The 22,262-nt window shown below is 49.4% G+C and overlaps 1 protein-coding gene and 1 long non-coding RNA gene across 2 annotated transcripts in view; one reads left to right on the forward strand and one right to left on the reverse strand.

The window, feature by feature from the left end:
* Positions 1-22,262, reverse strand: part of MMS19 (MMS19 homolog, cytosolic iron-sulfur assembly component) — a 458,727-nt gene that overhangs the window by 365,595 nt on the left and 70,870 nt on the right. The gene's annotated exons all lie outside the window — the stretch shown is intronic.
* The window catches only part of LOC126962109 (uncharacterized), a 35,772-nt gene continuing 14,639 nt past the window's right edge, over positions 1,130-22,262 (forward strand). The window contains exons 1-2 of the long non-coding RNA XR_007728593.1: positions 1,130-2,356; positions 16,429-16,572. This is a non-coding gene — a long non-coding RNA (uncharacterized LOC126962109). The remainder of the gene's footprint in view (positions 2,357-16,428; positions 16,573-22,262) is intronic.

Genomic DNA, 22,262 nt, shown 5'->3' on the forward strand with positions numbered 1-22,262 from the left:
TTCCCTTCCTCCCCTCAGCCCCTGGCAACGACTCATCTGCTTTCTACCTTTATGGATTTACCTATTGTGGTCATTTCATTTCAATGGAATCATAGACTCTGTGGCCTTTTGTGTCTGGCTCCCTTCCCTTAGCGTAATGTTTTCAGGTTTCATCCATGTTATAGCAAGTGTCAGTACTTTTTAATAGCTGAATAATATTCTTTTGCATGTATATAACACAATTTGTTTATCCACTCAGCCGTTGATGGACACTGAGTTGTTCCTACCTTTCGGTTACTGTGGATAGTGATGTGATGAACATTTGTGAACAAGGGGAGTCCCTGTTTTCAGTTCTTTAGAGCATATACCAAGGCATGGAGTAGCTGGGTCATATGGAAATTCTGTTTAACTTTTGCAGAAACTGCCAAACTGCTCTCCGCAGTGGCTGTGCCTCCTTTTAGTTTTCATATTATATTATTCTAAGTGCAAAGATAAGACGATACCATAGAAAATTTGGAAATTATTCATTGAGCAATTTTAAAAAAAGTTTTCATTTTAAAAAATCATGAAGTTTATGTAAATCCATGCTTACTATAACAATTCAAAGACATTTCTAGCAGAAAAAAGTCTATCTGCTCCTCCATCACTTTCCCCCTAACTGATAAATGGTGACCCCTTAGTATGTATCCTTCCAGACATTTTCCAGGCATTGATAGAGTTTTGGGTTTTTTCTTTTTACATGAACTTGTCATGCTATCCATATTATCTTGCTTTGAAATCTTTCTATACATTTCCTGTGAATTTCAAGTTGGAAAGACTGTCTCAGAGCCAGGCAGGTGGTCCCTGGAAAAGAGACCCTCAGATCTGTGACTTGTCCTTGCTCTGTTAAAAAAAAGTCTGGAAGTCTGGGCCACGGGTATGGACCAAGTTGTCCTTGAGTGGATGGATAAAGAATGTATTATAATTTTCTTCTTATTATCTGCATATACAAATTCTTTGTAAAATGAGTATGAATTGCTTTTATAATAAGAAAAAAAAGTAGGGAAGAATTGAGGGCCTGCAGGCTTGGTGCCCAGCTTGTACCTTAATTTAGCACTAACTTCATTCCTCCTCGTTGCATAATGAGTTGTTTATATGTTTGCCTCCCTGGAGGGCAGACAGGCTTATTTATCTCCTTGCCCTCCCAACTCCTCCCCTGCTCAGGGCTGAGCCGCATGCCAGGCACACGGCAGGATTGCTGAACAAGCAAGTAGCCCCTGCAGGGTTGTGGTGGAGGCTGCAGAGGAGAGGGTGAGTCCCAAAGACCCCCATATGCCCTCAGCTCAGGCTCACAAAGCAGAGTGCACAGCCGGGGGAGTCCAGGCCCCCAGGACCAGGCTCCCAGTGGTCACACTCTCTGCAGGGGCACTGGGCCCAGCCTCTGTGGGAAGCTGAGTGTGAGCTCAGGTGCAGTTATTCATGGCAGCCCTGGCCAGGGTACCCATGGCAGGCAGCATCCAGCTGAGGAAGTAATTAGAGCACTGCCAGGAGCAGGAAAAGGGGACGGGAGGCTTGGAGGCTTGGGCTCCCTTTCCAGAGAGAGAGAAATAGCTGGGCTCCTGGTGGAGGCGGAGAGCAGTACACACAGGAATGGAGGTGCGAGCAGCCAGCGCCAGGGGCACGGGGTGGGGGCTATCTTCTTGGGCTTGTCTGTCATTCCTGTTTGGGAGTGGGAAGGGGAAGGAAGGGCCATGTGGTCTGTGGCCCGGAAGGGGGCCTGTCTGAGGCCCTTCCTCTCCTTCCTGGGGCCTCCCCATCTGTCCCCCAAGCCTGGCCTGCCAGGGATCATGGGGGGCATCACAACAGCCCCACAGCCCTGGCCTCAGCTTCCTGCCTCTAGCTTTCCATGAGAAGCAGGCTATGAAGGGGTGTGGTGGGGTTCCAGAGCTCAGGATCATTCTAGCATTTCCAGGGGATAGTCCATGGTGGTGCTGGGCAGCTCCGTGCCTGACTCATCTGAAAACACTTTATAAATAACCTGGCAGAGGGACGTGGGCTGTCCACCCCCGTACCTGCCACGTTCTGTGAGCAGGTGGCAGCACTGAGGTCCTGAGGGCTTTTGAGATGTCCAGGGCAGGGTTCTGGTCAGAAGCCAGGCCCAGGGGGATGCCGGGAGGGAGCATTGTCCACCTCTGGTGAATGGCGCTGCGGGGATTCTGGGCACCGCGGAGTCCTCCTCTCGCTGTGATGTTGTCAGCGCCACAGCCTTCGATGAGAGCATCAGGGATTTCTGACTGGGCAAACTGAGCCACTATGGACTAAAGTTGCTGGGCAACCTAGGATGAGTCACTTCCCTTCTCTGGAAGCCCTCAGTGGTAAAATGAAAAGGTTAAACTAGGTGAGTACTAAGGTACATTTTTTGTTCTCTTTGGTGGGTACAGGTTGGTGTTCCTAAATTAGATACCACAAATATTTACTGAGCCCTCATGTCCCTGCACTGTGCTAGGCAGCTCTATGCAATTATTTAATTATTATTATTATTATTATTATTTTTTATTAGAGACGGTCTTGCTCTGTTGCCAAGGCTGGAGTGTAGTAGAGAGATCTCAGTTCACTGCAGCCTAAACCTCTGGCTCAAGCAATCCTTCCATCTCAGCTCCTGAGTAGCTGGGACTATAGGCGCACACCACTACAGCTGGCTAATTTAAAAAGTTTTTGTGGAGATGTGGTCTCCTTGTGTTGCCTAGGCTGGTCTCAAACTCCTGGTCTCAAGAAATTCTCCCTCCTCAGCTTCCCAAAGTGTTGGGATTATAGGTGAGAGCCACTGCACCCGGCTTTTTTTCTTTTCTTTTTTTCTTGAGACAGAGTCTTGCTCTGTTGCCCAGGCTGAAGTGCAGTGGCATGATCTTGGCTCACTGCAACCTCTGCCTCCTGGGTTCAAGTGATTCTCCTGCCTCAGCCTCCCAGGTAGCTGGCATTACAGTCGCACGCCACCACACCTGGCTAATTTTTGTATATATATTTTGTTTAGTAAAAACAGGACTTTGCCATGTTGGCCATGCTGGTCTCAAATTCCTGACCTCAAGTGATTTGCCCACCTCAGCCTCCCAAAGTGCTGGGATTCCAGGCATGAGCCACCACGCCCGGCCTCAAGTATTTTTTAATAAGGCTCATCAGCTGCTAGTTAGTCCATTGGGTAGGGGCCCATATGCCGCTCAGGCCACATCAGGGTCTCAGGCCAGGGCGACAGCTGTATGTGTGTCAGTTGTCTGAAGGATTAGGAAGGGAGTGTGGCCACGGCTCAGGCAAAGGGAGAAAACCCCCGACACCAAGAGGGAAGGGCACGGTGGGCTCTGATGCGTGTCCGAATTTCCCTCAGCAGACCCAGTCATCAGATGGGCCCCGGGACTCGCTCAAGGTCCTACAGCTGGAAGTGGTGGGGTCCTGGGAGGACCTGGGTGTTCTGATTTCAAGCCGGTTTCTTGGGAGGAATTCTCATTGTTTCCATCTTCTCTATTTGGAAATATCTCAAGTAGACATGATGGCACCAGGAGCCAGAGGCCACTGGGCAGAGAAGGTAGGGTCCTGAGTGTTCCTGATCAGGCCTGCTCTGGTCTCAGGCCGGGGAGGACACTGTGTCCTGGTGCTCGGCGGTGTCTGGTGCAGGTGGGCGTGTGTGGGTGGGGCCGGAGGAGGCACAGTTACTCGCAAATGGAGCCTGAGTGCTGGACAAGGAGAGTCTCTCCCTTGTCAGGCCTAAGGGGACACCAGGAGCCTCCAGGGCAGGAACAGCATCTGGGAGGCCGGGGGTTGAGGACAGGGCTGCAATAGGGCCTGATTTTGTTCCTGAGGAAGAAGAGACATTTGACTAGTCAGTCACAGAAGGCAGACGAGGACCCCGGACGCAGATTTCAGCGTGGCACAGTCTGTGTGCTCACTGCTGGGGCATTGCCACCTGTGAGGTGGTGGGCTCCCAGTCCCCTGATGGGTGGCCTTCTGTGAGGGTGTGGAGGAGGGGACTCCCTGAGGGAAGGGCTGCATTAGGCTGGTGGTCCCCAACACGGCAGCACATCAGAATCCCTGGAGGAGTTTGCTTATGGTACAGATCTCCGAGTCATCCGAACCCCCACTGGATGGGGCTCTCCAGGGGTGAGGCCCAGGGACTGAGCTGCGCAACCTCCATGTCAGGCCTCCAGAGGCTGGGGCTCCATTTATCCCAGCCTCCTCTACCCACCCCTGAGATGCGCTGTTGAGGTTTCAAGCACAGTGCAGCCGCAGATGTAGTAGCAGTCCATAGACAGAGAACAAACAGCAACCTCGGGAGACCGCGGATTTCGGAGCTTAGTCAGTGGACTTGGTGGCTGCATAGAACCTGGACAATGGCTTCCCTGCAGGCCACTCAAGAGACTGATGTCAGGTGTCATGCCTTTGGGAATTAAGATGCTGAAAGTGTTTTGATATCTTTCAAGGGAAACAGAGCTACAGGGCCTTCAACAAGCTGCGGTCAGTCCAGTTCAATAGTAGTCTCTGGCTAGGTGCGGTGGCTCATGCCTGTAATCCCAACACTTTGGGAGGCCGAAGCTGGAGGATTGCTTGAGGACAGGAGTTCGAGACCAGCCTGGCCAACATGGCAAAACCCCTTCTCTACTAAAAATACAAAAATTAGCAGGGCGTGGTGGCGCACACTCATCATCTCAGCTATGTGGGTGGCTGAGGCATGAGAACTGCTTGAACCTAAGAGGCAGAGGTTGCAGTGAGCCAAGACTGTGCCACTGCACTCCAGCCTGGGCAACAGAGCGAGACTCCATCTCGAGAAAAAAGAAACAAAAACAGAAAACAAATGTGGTCCCTGATGAGGAGGAGCAGGTACAGTAGGAAGAGTGTGGCCAGGGACAAGTCCAAAGCCTCCTCCTCTCTCGCTGTGTGACTTTGAGCTAGTGTCTCACTCTCTCTGGGCCTCTCATTTGTAAAGTGAGAGAGTTGGCCCTTCAAATCCTCCCGGACCTGGCATGTTACAATACCTTGAGTGACCAGGATCTGGGGTGTTTGCCTAGTGGCTGGCATCAAATGTTGTTCTGACCTGTTCCTTGCTGTGGCGTCACCCCTCCTTAGTTACTTGTTTCCCACTGTCTGCTGGAAGTGTAGCTGGCCTGGCCAATCAGGCAGGAAGGCCTGGTAGCAATGGAGGCAGGACAGTTGGTGGGAGGGAAGGAGTGAGCATGTGGTGGAAGGGAAGGAGTGAGCATGTGGACCTGCCAGGCAGTGGGGCTGGCCAGGGGCAGGGTGCCAGGTACCAGGGCAGGGGAAACTGCCAGGAATCTATAGGCCCTGCCTCAGAGAGAGGACTTGGGCCAGAAGTGGGGGCTTCTGGCTTAGTATACAAGACATTGCATTTGTACCATTTTCAGATCTCACAAAACTCATGAGTGGATATCACTTGCCTCATTTATAGACAAAGATAGGAAGGCCCACGTTAAATGATTTGCTCATGGCCACACAGCCAGTGAGAGGCAGAACAGGACCTGAACTCAGGTCTGGCTGATTCTAAAGTGCACAGGGCTCCCTCTGCACCATGCACCTCCTCCTCTGTTACAAGTATCATTCTTCTAAAGCGCGATGGCACCCATCAGCCCAAGGCTCTGCGTGTATCTGTCCAAGGACAGGGGTATGTGCACAGAAATGGACATGCATGAAGGAAGTGTGATTCAGAATTAAATTGCAACAGAGAAATTTAAAATCACCTAGGCAAACAGAGTGTCAGCAGGATTTGAACCTGAGACCTATCAGGTTGCAAAACTGATTGCTGGGGAAACAGAGGTTGATAAGTTCCAGCCCCTGACCATGTGCTCACATGGTATGTGGGAGGCCGGCTGCGGGGTAGTTGCCATGCCTCATATTTCTGGGGAGGTGGCCATGAGCTGCTGTGCTGGAGGCAATCAGGGAGGGGTCCCCCAAAGAGGCAGAGCTTGAGTTGTCTCTCAAAAGATGGTTGAAATACACGTGGCAGTTAGATATGGGAGAAAAGAGTTCTAGGCAGCTGGAACAGCATGTGAAAAAAATCAGAGGCCTGGAAGAATGTGTGGAGTTGGGGAAACTGGGAGTAGCTCCCTGGGGCGGGAGGCTGGGTGCAGGTGAGAAGGGAGGTGTGGGAGACAAGGCTGGGCAGGGGTGCCAGAGCAGTGGGCCAGATTCTGGAGAGGGTTTATTAGTGTGACCTTCTGACTTTGGCCAAGCCTCAGTTTCCTAGGCTATAAAATGGGAGAAGTAAGGCCCTCTGTCTGTACAGGTTGTTGTGAGATGTAAACTAGATAGTAACAGTGAAGTGGGTGGCAGGGGCAGTAACTGGCTGTTGCTGCTGTAGTTGGTGATGGTGATGGTGATGGGGATAATAATAACTGGGCTTCCCAGTTTCCTTTTATCTATTCTCAACACGGTAGCAAGAGTAGCTCTGTTAAGACATATGGCAGATAATATCCTTCCCTTGCTCATAGGCCTCCGGGGACTCCCCTTTCATGCATGGGAAATGCCGCAATCCTTGTGACGGTCTTCAGGCTCTGCCTGACCTAATTCGCCCTTTAGCATACTCCCCAAGTGTTCCCATGCTGCTCCCTTCCTGTCACTCCGCTCTAGCTGCTGGCCTCTTCGCCATGCCTGGAACTTGCCAGATTACTCCTGCCTCAGGGCCTTTGCCCTTGCTGCTCCTGAGCCTGGAATACTCCTCCCCAGGTGTCCACACAGCTTGCCCTGTCTAGCCTCCTTCAGGTTTTCAATCACATATCACCTTTTTTTTTTTTTTTCCTCAGACAAGGTCCTGTTCTGTCATCCAGGCTGTAGTGCAATGGTGCAATAATGGCTCACTGCAGCCTTAACCTCCTGGGCTCAGCGATCCTCCCGTGTTGGCTTCTTAAGTAGCTGGGACCACAGGTATGTGCCACCATGCCCAGCTAGTCTTTTAAAATTTTTTGTAGACATAGAGTCTCACCATGTTGCCTAGGCTGGTTTCAAACTCCTGGGCTCAAGCAATCCTCCTGCCTTGTCCCCCTAAAGTGTTGGGATTACAGGCGTGAGCTATCATGCCCGGCCACGTCACCTCTTTAGTGAGGTCTTTGGTCGTGCTGCCTAAAATTGCAAACTGCCCCCTGGACCCTGCCAGCACTCCGCCCCCCTCCCCATCTCTTCTCCCTCCTCTATATCCCTTCTAAGTGTTTATTGCCTTCTAGTTTATTATGTATTCGTGTTGTATTGCTTGTCACTCCCTTTAGAACATAATGAGAGAAGGGCCTTTTGCTTGTTTTGTGCCCTGTGGTATCTCCAGCGTCTAGCTCAGAATTGGTGCTCAGCAATATGTTATTATTATTTTTTTTTAAATTTATTTATTTATTAATTAATTATTATTATACTTTAAGTTCTACGGTACATGTGCATAACGTGCAGGTTTGTTACATATGTATACTTGTGCCATGTTGGTGTGCTGCACCCATCAACTCGTCAGCATCCATCAACTCGTCATTTACATCAGAGGGGGAGGGGGGAGGGATTGCATTGTTATTATTTTTTATACGCTCTCTGGAGGATAGGTTGGGCCAGCGCCCCCCTGCTGGTGTGACTGGGCCATGACCAGGGTCCCTAAGCTCGCTGTGCTTCTTCGAAAAGACGCTTCCTCCATCCCTCCCATCTCTTCCACGGGAGCCCAGGAGCAGGATTCCTGCTGACAGCCCCTCCCACCCGCAGGCATCCCACTGATGGCAAAATGCAGCCCCTCTGCTGGCTCTGGGCTCCCTCCCTGCCAGAAGCTCAGTGAGCATCCGGGGAGGATGGCTGGCAGCCTGTGTGCCATCTCATTCCGGAGGAATTTCCCCACTTCCCAAAGCGGTCCAGTGCCTGGGGGCCCCGGAGCCTGGGTGGCCTGATTTAGATGCTGGGAGCAGGGCCCCAGCTGCAGTCTTCCCTAGCCAGCCGAAACTCCTTTTGCCAGAGAGGTTTTTCCTCTAAAGGCTCTCTGGCCTTGTGCATTTCTGCCCCAGAGAGCTGTTCTTTCTAGATCACTGGGCTGCACCCAAGTGTGGGAGTAAGATACCGCAGTCACTCGGTCACTCTGCTGCACCAAGCTCCTCTTTCTTCAGGCACACCTCCTGGAGCATCTGCAGGTGTCTCTCAGATCCCCTCCCCTCCCAATAGTCCCAGCCTCATCCCCTGTCAAACCTTGTTGGCCCATGTCCCATTTGCTTATTGCCTGGCCTGTTGGAGTGACTGACAGTCCGATACCTTCCTCATTTATTGTGTCCCTCTGGGACCTTCAGGAGACAACAGTGCTTTCATTCAGAGAGTGGCAAATGGAATTGCAGGCTGGCGGTGGTGGGATTTTGGAATAGGCTGGCCTCCCGTCTCTGGATTCCCACTAGGGAAGTGGAGACTCCCTGGAAAGAGGACAAGATCAGGTATCAGATAGACTGGAGTTGGAATCCTGTCTTTCTTATTTGGATGTGTCCTCTTGGGAAAGTTCCTTGCCCTTCTGTAGAATGGGTGTAGCAGAGGTACCACTCCTCCCAGGAGGGCTGGGGGGACTAAGTGAAATGATGGATATGAGGCCCTTGGCGTGGGGCCTGGCACAGAGTAAGGGTCAACAAATGGGAGGGGTCCTGCTGCACCAGGATGTGGGTCAGGTCTTCTCCCTGCCAAGTGCTGAGCCGTCAATAGTACCCAGCTACCCCAGGGCTATCTGAAGCAATGCGGGAGCCAGTTGGTCCCCCGGAACCTGCCCTGGGCGTGGGCGAAGGCTCCTCCTCCTGGGATCCAGCATCTCTCTGGCTGTGGCTCTCCATGCAGGACCTGCTCCTCCCACCTTGCTCTTTCTGTCTGGGCAGTCAGGGCTGATGAAGCTGGCCACCCTGGAGCCATAGGGAAGTCTCTGCCTGTTGTGTTTGGTATATCCTCTGACACTCAGTGACTTCTATTTCACAGACCTCTCGAGGATCCTGATTTCCTGCTGTCTTGTGTGTAAAATGACTCAAATGAGGGACAGAAACCCAGACACATATGAACAGCTGGAACACAGGAGAATTTGCAAATCCCAGGGTGTCAGGCCTGGGAGAGCCCTGAGGGTCGTGAGACCCACCTGCTCTGTCAGTGATGGAGAGCCGGAGGTCCAGAGAGGGCCTGTTACCTGTCACAGGTCACACAGCTTGTAAAGGACTGAGCTAGGGTTCAAACCTGGATTTCCTAATTCCCCACCCAGTGCTCTCTCCACTGCACCCCACCAGCCTGAACCATCAGTGTGCTGGGGACCCCACAGGGAACCCCACTTTCAGTTCCTGTCTCCATGTCTTGACCCGCATCCCCGTACTGGATCAGGTAGAAAGTCACAGGGAGCAACTGACAGCGTAGGGATTGGTGAGGATCAGGATGGTCTCTAATTCCAAATGGGCCAGTTATAAGAACTCGCTGACTGCCTCCTCTCCACGCCTCTGTCCGTGCTTTTTCTGTAGTCTGGATTGCTCTCCTCCCAACTCTGCTGGTCAAAATAGCCTTCTCACACCTCCCAGGTACCACCCCTTCCAACTCCCACACCTCCCAGATCCCAGCCCTCCCAGGTCCCATACCTCACAGCTCCTACCCCTCCCAGGTCCCACCCCTCCTGGATCCCATCCCTCCCGGATCCCACCCCTCCCAGCTCCCACCCCTCCTAGGTCCCACCCCTCCCAGCTCCCCCTCCTCCTAGGTCCTACCCCTCCCGGATCCCAGCCCCCCAGCTCCCACCCCTCCCAGATCCCACACCTCCCGAAAAGCTTTGTGCAGAAAAGGAAGGACTGTGCACTGTTCCTTTGTACCCCATATAGCACTTTGTTTATGCTGCTTTTATCACATAGTTTCTTGTTTTCATTGTTGGCTGAAGGAAATGGCCCTTTCCCGCTTTCATTCTAAGACATTTGGGAGCCAAGTCAGCTTCAGAGGAAGCCAGGAATCACCTGCGTCCCGACCATAGCACTCAGCAGGAGCTTCTCTGCTGCTGAGGCTTGGGTGGCCTGGCTTCCTCCCACCCGGCCAAACTGTCATCTTCCCTCAGTTTGTGGGAAGTCAGTCTGTTCATCTCTGAAATACTCTTAACAGGCACTTTTAAACTAGACATTGGGTCCTTCTGTAAATCTGTTCTGGCACAGATGCTTACAAACACTCATCTTTCCAGTAGGGTCCCGAGACCAGATGGCCTGGTGCCCACAGTGTCGCAAAAGGCTGGAGTTTGGTTGGTTTCCCCTGCCTAGAAAATAAAGGAAAGGAAGATGTGGCATCCGCCTAACCAGGCTCTCCTGCTGAGGGTTTCCAGCTCTCAGAAATCTCACATGGTTAAGAGCTATCATATCTGAGCTGGGGCCTGCTATCACCTGCACCTCCCAAGCAGCTCCTGCAGGAAGTTGGACCTCAGAGCCAATCAAAGCCTTGGGATTCCAGGGATCTGCCGGTATCCTCCTCCTGTCATGGACCAGAGATCCTAGCAAAAGCCAGTGATTGGCTCCACGCAGACTTTGTAGTTGACACTTAATGCCTTCTTCCTGTATACCGGGCACTGTGACAAGAGCTTTTATGTTATCACATGTAATCATCCCGATAACCTTAAAGCACAGGTGATATTGTCACCATTTCATAGATGCAGAAATTGAGGCCTTGGGATGTTGAGCCATGTGCCCAAGGTCACACACAGCTAGAAGGCTGCCAGCTGGGACTGGAATCCAGCTCTTGCTGACCAGAAAACCTGTGCAAATGACCATTGTACCACCCTGCCATCAGGTCACCTCTGCCCCCTAACACCTGATCCCAGCTTTCTAGATTAAGGCCAGTGTACTCGTAGAGTCTCCAGGTTCGGCTTAACGTGGGCTTAAATGCCATCAGGGTGGAACTCCACTCCTTCCATTAGGAAACTGCTGCCCAACCTCAGAGCTTCGCCAGGAGAAAATGGTTCCTGCCACTAGGCCTAAAATTCCCAGGGATTCATCTCATACCATTTTGCATAATTATGCCCTCTCATGTCATCCCCAATACTTCCCCTCCCTCAAAGGCCTTCACACCCCTTGGAGCCTTGCATGCAATTATCCTATTCTGCTTAACTTGGCAAAGCCCAGAGTGTGGGTCTTTTCATCTGTTATAATTATTCCATTTCCCTTGTTCCTGCATTGTTTCAGATATTTCATCTCTGAACACCCTCCAACTGCAGGGTACCCTCTGGAACAGTGGTTGCCAAGAGCCCAATGCTGCAGTCAGGAAAGCTCTCATTAGGAGCAGATGGAGGGAGGGAACATCCCCACTGGGCAGGGGTTGCCCAAGCTGCCGGTAACAATGCCATCTGGAGGGTCTTACCTCTTCCATTCCTGGGCATCCAGGGCTGCCCAGACGCTAGTCTGAAGGCGGAAGGGGCTTACCAATTGCTCTTCTGGGCACGGAGGGTGTGGATAGACCCCTCTCTGAGCAGGGACATGGGTCTGAGTCTGTCTACATGTCTCTCACCTCAGCCTTCTTTCACTAGTCTCGTTCAGCTGTGCGTTTATTTAACAACCATTTGTCAAAGACCTGCCACATGCCAGACCTAGAGCTGGGCGGTGGGGATGCCATGGTAAATAGAGGCATGCAGTCCTTGCCCTCAAGGGACATAGGTTCCAGTACATGGGAAAGACAGTAAGCAAGCAAAGCAGTTGATGCATATGGACAGTTGAGGCACGAGGGCAAGGGACAGAGTCCAGGGAAGGAGAGTAACAAGGGGTCCCGCTGACGTGCGGGTGGTCAAGCGGGGCCTCTGAGCAGGTGGCACTGAAGCTGAGACCTGAAGATGGGAAGGACCCTGCTAGGGAAGGATGTGGGAGGTCGGTTTCTGAAAGAGGTGACAGGATATACAAAGCCCTGGGCAGGAGAGGCTTGGCTGAATGGAAGGATGGATGGAAGGGCAGTGGGCATGAGCTGAGGCTGGAGGGCTGGCAGCCCAGACTGGGAGGAGGTTATATATGATTGCAAGTACCTGCCTCTCCCACTCACTTGCTGTGTGGCATGAGCAAGTCACTAACTTAGGTCTTCTCTTTGGTAAAATGGAGAAGGAAGATCAGGCACGGTGGCTCATGCCTATAATCTCAGCAATTTGGGAGGCTGGGGCAGGAGGATCACTTGAGGCCAGGAGTTTAAAACTAGCCTGAGCAACATAGCAAGAACTTGTCCCTATGGAAAATAAAAAAAAAATTAGCTGGGCACAGTGATGTGAGCCTGTAGTCCAAGGTACTCAGGAGGCTGAAGTGGGAGGATCACTTGAGCCTGGGAGTTCCAGAGTGTAGTGAGCTATGATGTGCACTCCAGCCTGGGTGACAGAGTGAGACCCTATCTCTTAAAAAGAAATGGAGACGGTAATTCCCCCTTCCTAAATGTGTCAGGAGGCTTCAATGGGAAGCCAGGCTGTTCCAGGCCCAGGGCAAGCCCTGCATGCAGGGAGCAATTCTTTTCTTTTTTTTACCCCTAGTTCCTTAAGGAAAAACATTCTAATGTCTCGGCTCTCTCTCTCCAACCCACTCTTGTCCACCGTCCTTCCCCTCCCAAATGTGAGGTTCTCCCATTCTAAGTGACACCCAGACAGAACTGGCCAGACTTCAGCCATAACGCCCAGTTGTCTCAACTCCATGTTGTTTGAGCTCTGCCGGTCCCAGATGGTGACGCAACGGACAGGGTTTCTGCCCCCACGGTGGGCTCGCAGGTGTACCTTCATCTCACTTGCATTCTCTCTCCTTTTTAATCTTCAAATTGTTTTAATTAGTTATTCAGTGGGTACAAAATAATTTTTCTGGCATCTGTGTGAAGTATAAAGAACGAGAACACAGCGAACACCTGCGTACCCACCGCTCGGTTTAAGGAGAGCATTTCCTTCCTATTTGGACTTACGCGTCTGCGTCTCCCCAAGTTTGCTTACAGCTAATCGCTTTCTTCAATTTTGTGTTTATCTTTTCATTTCTTTTCTTTATAGTTTTGCACTTATGTTTACATACCCAAGTAACATATTGTTTTAGTTTCTGCATGCTTTGGAACTCTATGTAAAGATAAACGCAACCACACTGTATATATCTTTCATTTGCCTTTTTTGTTCAACCTGGTTTTTTTGAGATCCGTGTTATAACTGGTTTTTTTGCTCTTGTCCCCCAGGTTGGAGTGCAATGGCTCGATCTTGGCTCACTTGAACCTCCCTGGTTCAAGCAATTCTCCTGCTTCAGCCTCCTGAGTAGCTGGGATTACAGGTGCCCGCCACCACACCCGGCTAATTTTTGTGTTTTTAGTAGAGATAGGGTTTCACCATGTTGGTCAGGCTTGTCTCGAACTCCTGACCTCAAGTAATCTGCCCACCTTGGCTTCCCAAAGTGCTGGGATTACAGGCATGAGCCACTGCGCCTGGTCGGTTACTGTTATATAGTTATTCCATTATGGGAGTAGATCATGATTTAATTATTCATTCTCTGACCTAAGGATGTTTGGAGCTGTTTTCAGGTTTTTTCTTTCACAGTGCTGCTGAGAACATTCCAGTTCGTAACTGGACCCACAGATGCAATGGTGTCGATCTAGGAGTGGAATTGCTGCGTTATGGAGTAAGGCTAAATTGTTTTCCAAAGCGGCTGTACCTGCTGATATTCCCTTTGGCAGTATAGAAGTATTCCTGTTGATCCACAGCCTTCCCAGCCCATGCTTGATATCTTCTTAAGTTTTGTTGATTTAGAGGGTGGTATCTCATTGTGGTCCCCCTCAATGTTCCAGTGTATTCTTCAAAGCAGCCATTTTTTGTCTTCGCCAAGGTTAAGATTACTCTCTCCTCTTCAGAGTCTGTTTCCAGGCCCACCCTCTACCCTTCTTGACTATGGCAGAAAAGGATGCAGCCTTCCTTCTCTCTCAAGCCTGGGCTCTTTTCTCTCTAACGTAGAAGCCTACTTCTCCCCTTCCTCCCCATCATCTCCAGTGTCCCCATATTTATGATTTCCAGATTTCATAAATGAGTAGTGTGGTAGGTAGTGTTGGTCACATACCCAATCTCTGGCTATTTTCAACCTCTTCTTCCTTGCCTTCCTCTTCCTATAGAGTCTGAAAATGCTGGATAGCTTCCTGGCTGCCCTTGCAACTAGACATGGCCATGGGACCGAGTTCTGGCCAATGCGATACAGGGGCATGTTTACTGGGAGGCTTCTGAGAAAGATTTATCTCCCTGAAAAAAGGAAGTAGGCTCTCCCTCCTTCTGCCTGCCATGGATGTTTATACATGAGAACATGATGTTTGGAACTGCAGCAGCCACCTTGCAAGTCCGAGCAGTAAGTCTGAGGATGAGAAGCCAGTATGCTTGGGATGTAGAGAAAGGATGAAAAAGGCCTGGATTCTTAGGGACACTGGGGGGCCAGGGAGCTCATTCTGGAGCTGCCACCCTATAGACTGCTTGTTATGTTAATCAGATGTCTTTATTCTCAAATGATGTTCATAGGATAATCTATTTGCAGCTCCAAAATCCTGACTTTGGCCTTTGTAGCAATTTCTGTCTTGCTTTTTTTGTCATCGTGTTCACTGACTCTTTTTGTACTCCAAATCATGCTCTCTAAAGACTCAGTAATGTAATTCCTGCCAATCCAGTTCATCCCGAACTTTCTATAATACTGACACTGTTCATCCACCTTCTGGAGGCTTTTCCCTCTTGGGCTTCTGTGATGCTCCAGGGTCCGGGGTCTTCAGCTGCCGTCATCTTTTTCTCCTTCTCTCCATGAGTTACTTTTGCTGAACACCTGCTACAGACCAGGAGCTGAACATGGTTCTTTCCAGAGGTCATTTTACTCCCTACAAAACTTCTGTGACTTTGGTATTACAATTTGCACTTCACAGATGTGGAGCCTAAGCTCAGAGATGGTAATTAACTCATCCACAGTGATGGACTTAGTAAGTGACACACAGCTGGGATTTGAACTGAGGTATCTTCAATTTCAATTACACCATCTCGCCCAAGGCTAGACAGCCAGTCTCTTTCTCATAGCTCTTTTTAACGCTCTCCTGAGGTCAAATGACAGATTCTTATTGTATTAGGCCATTCTTGCATTGCTATAATAAAATACCTGAGACACAGCCTGGTGCAGTGGCTTGTGCCTGTAGTTTCGGTACTTTGGGAGGCCAAGGAGGGCAGATTGCCTGAGTCCAGTAGTTCAAGACCAGCCTGGGCAATATGGTGAAACCCTATCTCTACCAAAAATACAAAAATTAGGCAGGCGTGGTGGCTTATAACTGTGGTCCCAGCTATTCAGGAGACTGAGGTGGGAGAATCATTTGATCTTGGGAGATTGAGGCTGCAATGAACCACGATAGCACCACTGTACTGTAGCCTGGGTGACAGAATGAGACCCTGTCTTAAAAAATACCTGAGACTGGGTAATTCATAAAGAAAAGAGGTTTAATTGGCTCACAGTTCTTCAGGCTTTACAGGAAGCGTGGTGCTAGCATCTGCTCGGCTTCTGGTGAAGGCTCAGGGAGCTTTCAACCATGGTGGAAGGCAAAAGGGGAACAGGAATGTCACATGGGGGCCATACACTTTTAGACAGACAGATCTGGCGAGAACTCACTCACTATTGTGAGGACAGCACCAAAAGGATGATGCCAAACCATTCATGGAAATCCACCCCCACGGTCCAGTCACCTCCCACCAGGCCCCACCTCCAATACTGGAGATTACAGTTCAACATGAGATTTGGGTGGGTACAAATATACAAACGATATCACTCACTGCATCAATTCTAGAGACGCCTCTCATTTTTCCCACAGTCTTACATGATCCCTTCAGTCCTGAAAAACCACGAATGCTTCTCCTCTCCCCTTACATCTGCCATGTGTAATTCTCACCTGGTCTGCCTTTGTGGTTTCTGACCACAGCATCTTTCAACCAGGGAGACGGATGGGTCATCCTGCATTCTTTTTTCCACCCCTCCCTTCTCCATCTCATATTCTCAGTCAGAAGCAGCAGCCCTGGGTGACCCCACTGAAAATGTTTCTCACATCTGTCCCTTTGTCCTCACTCCTAGGCCATGCCCCATGCCTCACCACCTCCCCTTCCCCTTCTCATCCATCCCTGAGACTGCTCCCAGATGGGTGGTTCCAATACATTGCTTTCCTGATGCCCTCACATGCTCCCACTGCCTATATGGCCCAGTCCTGGCTTTCATGGCCCTTCATGATCTGGCTCCAGCTTTGGTTCTTGACAGAGTAGTTCAAATCCGCCAGCATGGGCTGCTGTTTCCGGACATACCTTCCCCTTTCTTAACTTCCAGCTGCCCACTCTCCACCCCCACACTGTCTGGCATCTTCCTCCTCTAAGCAGAAAACACCTCATCTTTCAGTACCCACCTCTAGTCCTATGGGTGAGGGAAAGACTTCTGTTACTAGACTGCTGGGATCTCTGCCCCCTCAGCTTTGCTATAACTCTTGCTGTCTCTACAGGTTCCTGGGGCACCTGTCAGATGCTCACTGTGTCATGGTGTCTGAGCCAGATTTCCCACACAAGACCATAAAGTTCTTTACGATTGGAACCATGCCTCTCCCTATCTCAACCTTGGGGAACTGAATGGAGATGTTCCCTTTCCTGTAAGTCAACTCACCTGCCTGTATAAATATTAACTGAGCATTTACTATGTTCCAGGTTCTGTTCTAGGCACTGGGAATGCAGTTGAGGAGACAAAGTTCCTGCCTTTAGGAGTTTATGGTGTAATAGGGAAGACAAACAAATAAACTGTAGAAAGAATGACTTATAGGGAAAGTATAGGGTGCTCGTAATAGGGGTACACATAACCAAGGCCAGAGTGACAGGAAAGGCTTCATCCCAGGGAAGGAAATTGTAAATCGAGACTAGAAGAGGTTTAGCCAGGTGAAGAGGCAGGTGAAGAGCAAGGAATATTCCAGGTAGAGCACAGGTGAAAGCTCAGAAGTGAGAGAGAGCACAGCACATTTGAGAGAGTGGAAAACCAAAGTCTGCTCTGGCTGTGGCTGGCATGGAGTGTGTGTAGAAGAGAAGTGGTAAGAAGGGCTAGGAGGGGTGGTGGGTGGGGGCCAGATGCGCTGGACCCAGGAGAGAGAGGTGTCCTGGGTATTGTGGCCTTGGTGAGGAGGGATGACACTTTTTTTTTTTTTTTTTTTTTTTTTGAGGTGGAGTCTCTCTGTGTCTCCCAGGCTCGAGTGTGGTGGCATGATCTCGGCTCACTGCAACCTCCACCTCCTGGGTTCAAGTGATTCTCCCGCCTCAGTCTCCTGAGTAGCTGGGACTACACGTGCACACCACCACACCCGGATAATTTTTGTATTTTTTTGTAGAGATGGGGTTTCACCATGTTGGCCAACATGGCTGGTTTTACCCCCAGCCTCAAGCAATCTGTCCACCTTGGCCTCCTAAAGTGCTGGGATTATAGGCGTGAGCCACCGCGCCTGGCCCCAGCACTTTTTGGCCAAGGAAGCTTTAGGTCCAGGGGCATATCAGGGGCCCAGCAGGAGGAATAGATGATGTGGAGGCAGGAAATGGTGAAATGGCTGCTAGAACTCGGAAGACTGGAAATGTTCCAATTGCCGGAACTTGCCCTGTGACCTGGGCAATGGTCAGGAATTCCAAAACCTCTAAGGAGTTTACCAGGCAAAGCATGGTAAGATAGAAACCATGAGGGAGGTGTCTAGAAAGCCCTGTATTTGGGAGTGGAATGGTTCAAGAAAGGCTTCCTGGCCCTGATGGACTTCAAGATGCGTCTGCAACGTGGGACTGATAGTGCTGGGCTTCGGTGTGGTGAGAAAGGTGTTCTCTCCTTCCTGCCAGTGCCCAGAACAGTACCTGGAGCATAGGAGATGCTCAATCTTAGCCTGTGGCTAAGGGCTTCTGGCTCTGGGGACCCTGGTGGCCCAGTTACTCCTGGGACCTCTGGTTCTCCTTTCCAAAGCAGAAACTGACCTTAGGAGAGTGAGGTTGGCAAAGGTCACTTCCTCATCATTCATGTCCTTCCCAGTGTCTACCAAGCTAAGCAAATAGCTACTTTCTTTCCAAGGTAATTGGACCAATTTGTCCAAACATAGAAAGCCAATAAGTGGGTCTGAACTGAAGTCTTTATCTATTATGGCACCACCCCTATTGTCTATAATTTAGTATCATCTGCAAAATAAAATTTTCATTTATACACCCTCCCATAGAACAAATCAGATACAAAATGATAGATTCTAACAGTATCTCCAAGAAGCTCCCTTTCCAGAGAACTCTGCTTTAATTAATTCAACAAATATTTATTGAACCAGGCATTATTCTAGGCATTTGGGATACATCAGTGAACATAGCAAAGATCCTTACCTAAGCTTGCAATTTAGCAGGCAAGACAAACAGAAGACATAATAAGGAAATTATACAGTTTGCTAGAAAAGGTGATGAGTGCTACAGAAAAGGACTAGAAGGGGGACTAAACAGAGAGTTCTCTTTTCCACAAGCCAACCTACCTGAGTGGGAAGGAGGATGGGAAGGACGGAGGGAAGGAAGAGATAGGACACAACGTCTGTGTTTTACTGCCTGCATAAGACTTTGTCCCTGGTTGGAATTTTAAACTAATTGCATGTATTACTTTGATAAACATTAAGTTTAAATAGTGACATAACTATATGGGGAGGCGAGGGCATCGGTGTGACCCAAGTTCTCTTCTGTCGCTGAAGAAAACAGGACAAAGTTTCTAAAGTGAATAAATCAAGAGATAGAAGCACAGGTATATAGGTCAGGCACGGTGGCTTACACCTGTAATCACAGCACTTTGGGATGCTGAGGCAGAAGGATCACTTTAGGTCAGGAGTTCAAGACCAGCCTGGCCAACACGGTGAAACTGTCTCTACTAAAAATACAAAAATTAGCCAGGCATGGTGGCACACACTTGTAATCCCAGCGACTAGGGAGGCTGAGGCAGGGAAATCACTTGAACCCAGGAGGCGGAGGTTGCAGTGAGCCGAGATCATACCACTGCACTCCAGCCTGGGTGACAGAGCGAGACTCTATCTTGAAAAAAAAGTACAGGTATACCATTTAGAAAGTAAAGATCATTATCAGAAGAATTTAAAACAGAAACCACGAAAACAGTGAAAAGTCATTTCTTCTAAAGGAAAGAAGACAGACTGGGAAGGCTCAGGACAGAGTTGGTGGGGGACTCTTGCCTTTTTAAAATAAGCCTTGCTGTATGTTTGGGGTTTTAAACTCATAGGCATGTGTTACTTTGATGATTAAAAAAAATTCTGCTGAGCACTTGAGGGGGTCCACGATGATGGGAGATACCTTTGGGACTTCTGCAGGGAGTGGAGGGTGGTAGAGCAAGCAAGTTCTGCCTCATTTCATCCAAATCCACCTTCTTCTATTTATTTTATGTGTCTGACTTTCATGCGAGCTTTGAACAAAGGGCTCTGCAGCTAAAATTGGTTTGAACTCTATGATCCCTTTTGGCTCTCGTAATTAATGATGCTTTATAAGCACCTGTTACCCTTTGTGCTCATGTCTATTTACTTCCTGAAATAATTTCCTTAATTTAGCCAGAAGCCTTGCAGTCTTCCCCCAGTTGGCTATGGTGTGATATGATTGGTGAGTTTGCTGCCAGTTTGCTTGGTGTAGAGGTGAGACCGTGCAGTCGGTCATTCCTGATTGCTACTTCAGAGGGCCTCTGGAGCCACTGTTAGAACAGAGGTCCCATGGGCATTCTGTCTGGCCTCCAGCACAGTGGCTATTGTAACAACAGGTAAACGTTTTGGCCAATAATTCTCCAATGTCATCTCAGTATCTGCAGTCTCTCCTGTGCAGCTGTGAATCTGCTTATAGAATCTACTTATAGAACCTTGCCTCCTACTCCACTTCCTGGGGATGGGGGAGAGAGAGAGAGAGAGAGAGAGAGAGACTGTGAATGAAGTTAGGAAAGGGAGGGAGGGAGGCAACTCCCCTTTAGCTTAGTCACCTCCTAGTGACTCCACTTCCAGACATGTGTCATAGTCGGCCTACTCTTGCTCTTGTTCTATTTTTAGGGCATGTCCACTCCATTCATGTTTCTTGGGCCTCTGTAGTTGTTGCCGTTTCTGCTTGGCAACTGCTTTCTTGAATTCGAGGTTCCATAGGTTCTGTGTTTCCAGGCACCTTTCATGCACCCTTGCCTTTGCACACTGTTTTTCATCTGGTGTCTGGGGATCTGACACTGATCCTTGAAGGCCACGATCAAATGCCATGTAGTTTGTAAAACCTTTCTGGGCCCCCAACTCTGGAGAGTCTGTCTCCACCTTAGCACTTATCACAGACCCCGGCCATCTCTCGATTGCATGTTGGTGTCCTTGGGGGGTTGGAAACATCCCATGGTCGTCTCTCTGAGGCATACAGTGGATGTTTAATAACTGCTTGCCGAGTGAAATGAAGTATATTTGCCGATATCTCTTCTATGCTTTAGGAAATCCCACTGGGCCTGCAAGAAATGTCAGTGTGGGAAGATTTCTCTCAAGGCATCACCATAAATCTTTTCCTGTTTTCTTCTTGAAAGACAAGATGTGGAAGAGTCAGGTAACATCTAGAGAAAGCCTCTAATATTTGGATGAATTCTATCTGGGGAGGGGGAATTCTTGCCATCATTTTACAGATCAGAAATCTGAGGCTCAGAGAGATTGAGATTTGCTAATGATTACATAGTAAATAGCAGAGCCAGAGGTTGAAACCTGTGTCATCTGACTCCAGGGACGCCGTTTCCTGCCACACACTTCCTAGTAGTCTCCGCAATGTGCTGTGAGATGACACCGTTTAAGACTTTCCAGACCACAAGCTCCCCCTCAAGCATTCATGCGATTGTTTTCCATCCAGACCCAAGTGCTGAGAATTTCCTTGTCTCCCCTGCTTTTTCTTCATCTTCCTGAGGTTTGCTAGCTCATTCCCTGGCTTCTCTGCAGTCTGCAAGAGTTCGTTTTTCTCTCATCTCTTTCCAGATATTATGATTTCCAAATCTTTCTGTTGGTTTCTTTTTCCGGCTGTGGTCCTTTATTGGGAGGCTTTCCAATGCAGCCACAGATCGGAGGATGATAACACTGAATTAGTTAGTGGATCTTCTTTGATGTTATTTTGTGGGTGAACTCATTAATTTATGATTAAAAAACATCAAAGAGTTAGGCTCTTGCATAGGACTGGATTGTCCCAAGGCAGCTGGATAATAATGATTAGTCAGATTAAATCTCAAAGAGCTCTCTGCCTCAAATATAGGGGCTAAAGTCCAGATGACTGCATTTGGGAACATCCCATCCTCTAGCATCCCATCACAGCCTTGAGTCAGCGCAACATGGACCGCTCCCCACTCTGAACGTGGGTCTCTGTCTGTGGCTTCCACTTTGAGGCCACTAAGACTTCAGGTCTGTCCAGATTGTTACAACCCTGGAGGCAATGTAGGGGAAATAAGGTGAGGCTGTGAAAGCCTCTTTCCCATCAGAGCAGCTGGATATTAAAAGGGATCATTTGTCCTTGCGTGAGTGATCTCAAAGCCCTCTGTAGACTCTAGTCCTGTGACGTCAATGGGGAGAACTCTCTCTGGGCTACACGGGGAAGTGCCAGCTCCATGCTTGGCATGGAGCAAGCCTTCTATAGGTACTGGTTGAATGATGGACCAAGCTTTCTAGAGGTAATGGTTGGATGATGTGTGAAAAGCCATTGGCTAGTAGAAGGGGAGCAGGAGTGGAGCTCAGGTTTTTCTTTATGTGACAAAACCTCCTAACCAGCTCCCATCTGTGGCCGTTTACCGTGCTTCTTTCACCTCTGTGGAAAATTGTCTGTGCTCCTCTCCCAAGCCATCCCCTCTCTGTTTGCCTTGTGTTCCATTCCCTGCTGGCCTGTTAAGGGCTTGCTCCTGCAATTAACCCTCTCTTTTCTGACCTATCAGTGTTTCCCTCTCTACTAGATGATTCCTGTCAGCAGACAAACATGCCCTAATGTCTTCCCTCTTGAAAGGAACCTCCCTTGCTTCCATGTCTCCCTTGGATCCCCGTGCTAGTCTTTGCTTCCCTTTGCAGCAGAAAGAGTTGTTTACACTCTCAGTGCCTCTCCTTCCTTTCCTCCATGCTAACTCTCAGGCCCCCACTTTAATCAGGATCTTATCCCTGCACCACTAAAACAACTCTTGTCAAGGTCACTGGTGAACCTTCTTGCTGCCAAGTCCAGTGGTCATTTCTCAGTTCTCATCTTATTCCACCTGCGAGCAGTGTTCAATATGGCAGGCAAGGCTCTCTTTCCAGCCTTCTTTGCTTGGCTTCAGGACACCACT

Source organism: Macaca thibetana, chromosome 9, assembly GCF_024542745.1.
Source record: "Macaca thibetana thibetana isolate TM-01 chromosome 9, ASM2454274v1, whole genome shotgun sequence".
NCBI lineage: Eukaryota > Metazoa > Chordata > Mammalia > Primates > Cercopithecidae > Macaca > Macaca thibetana.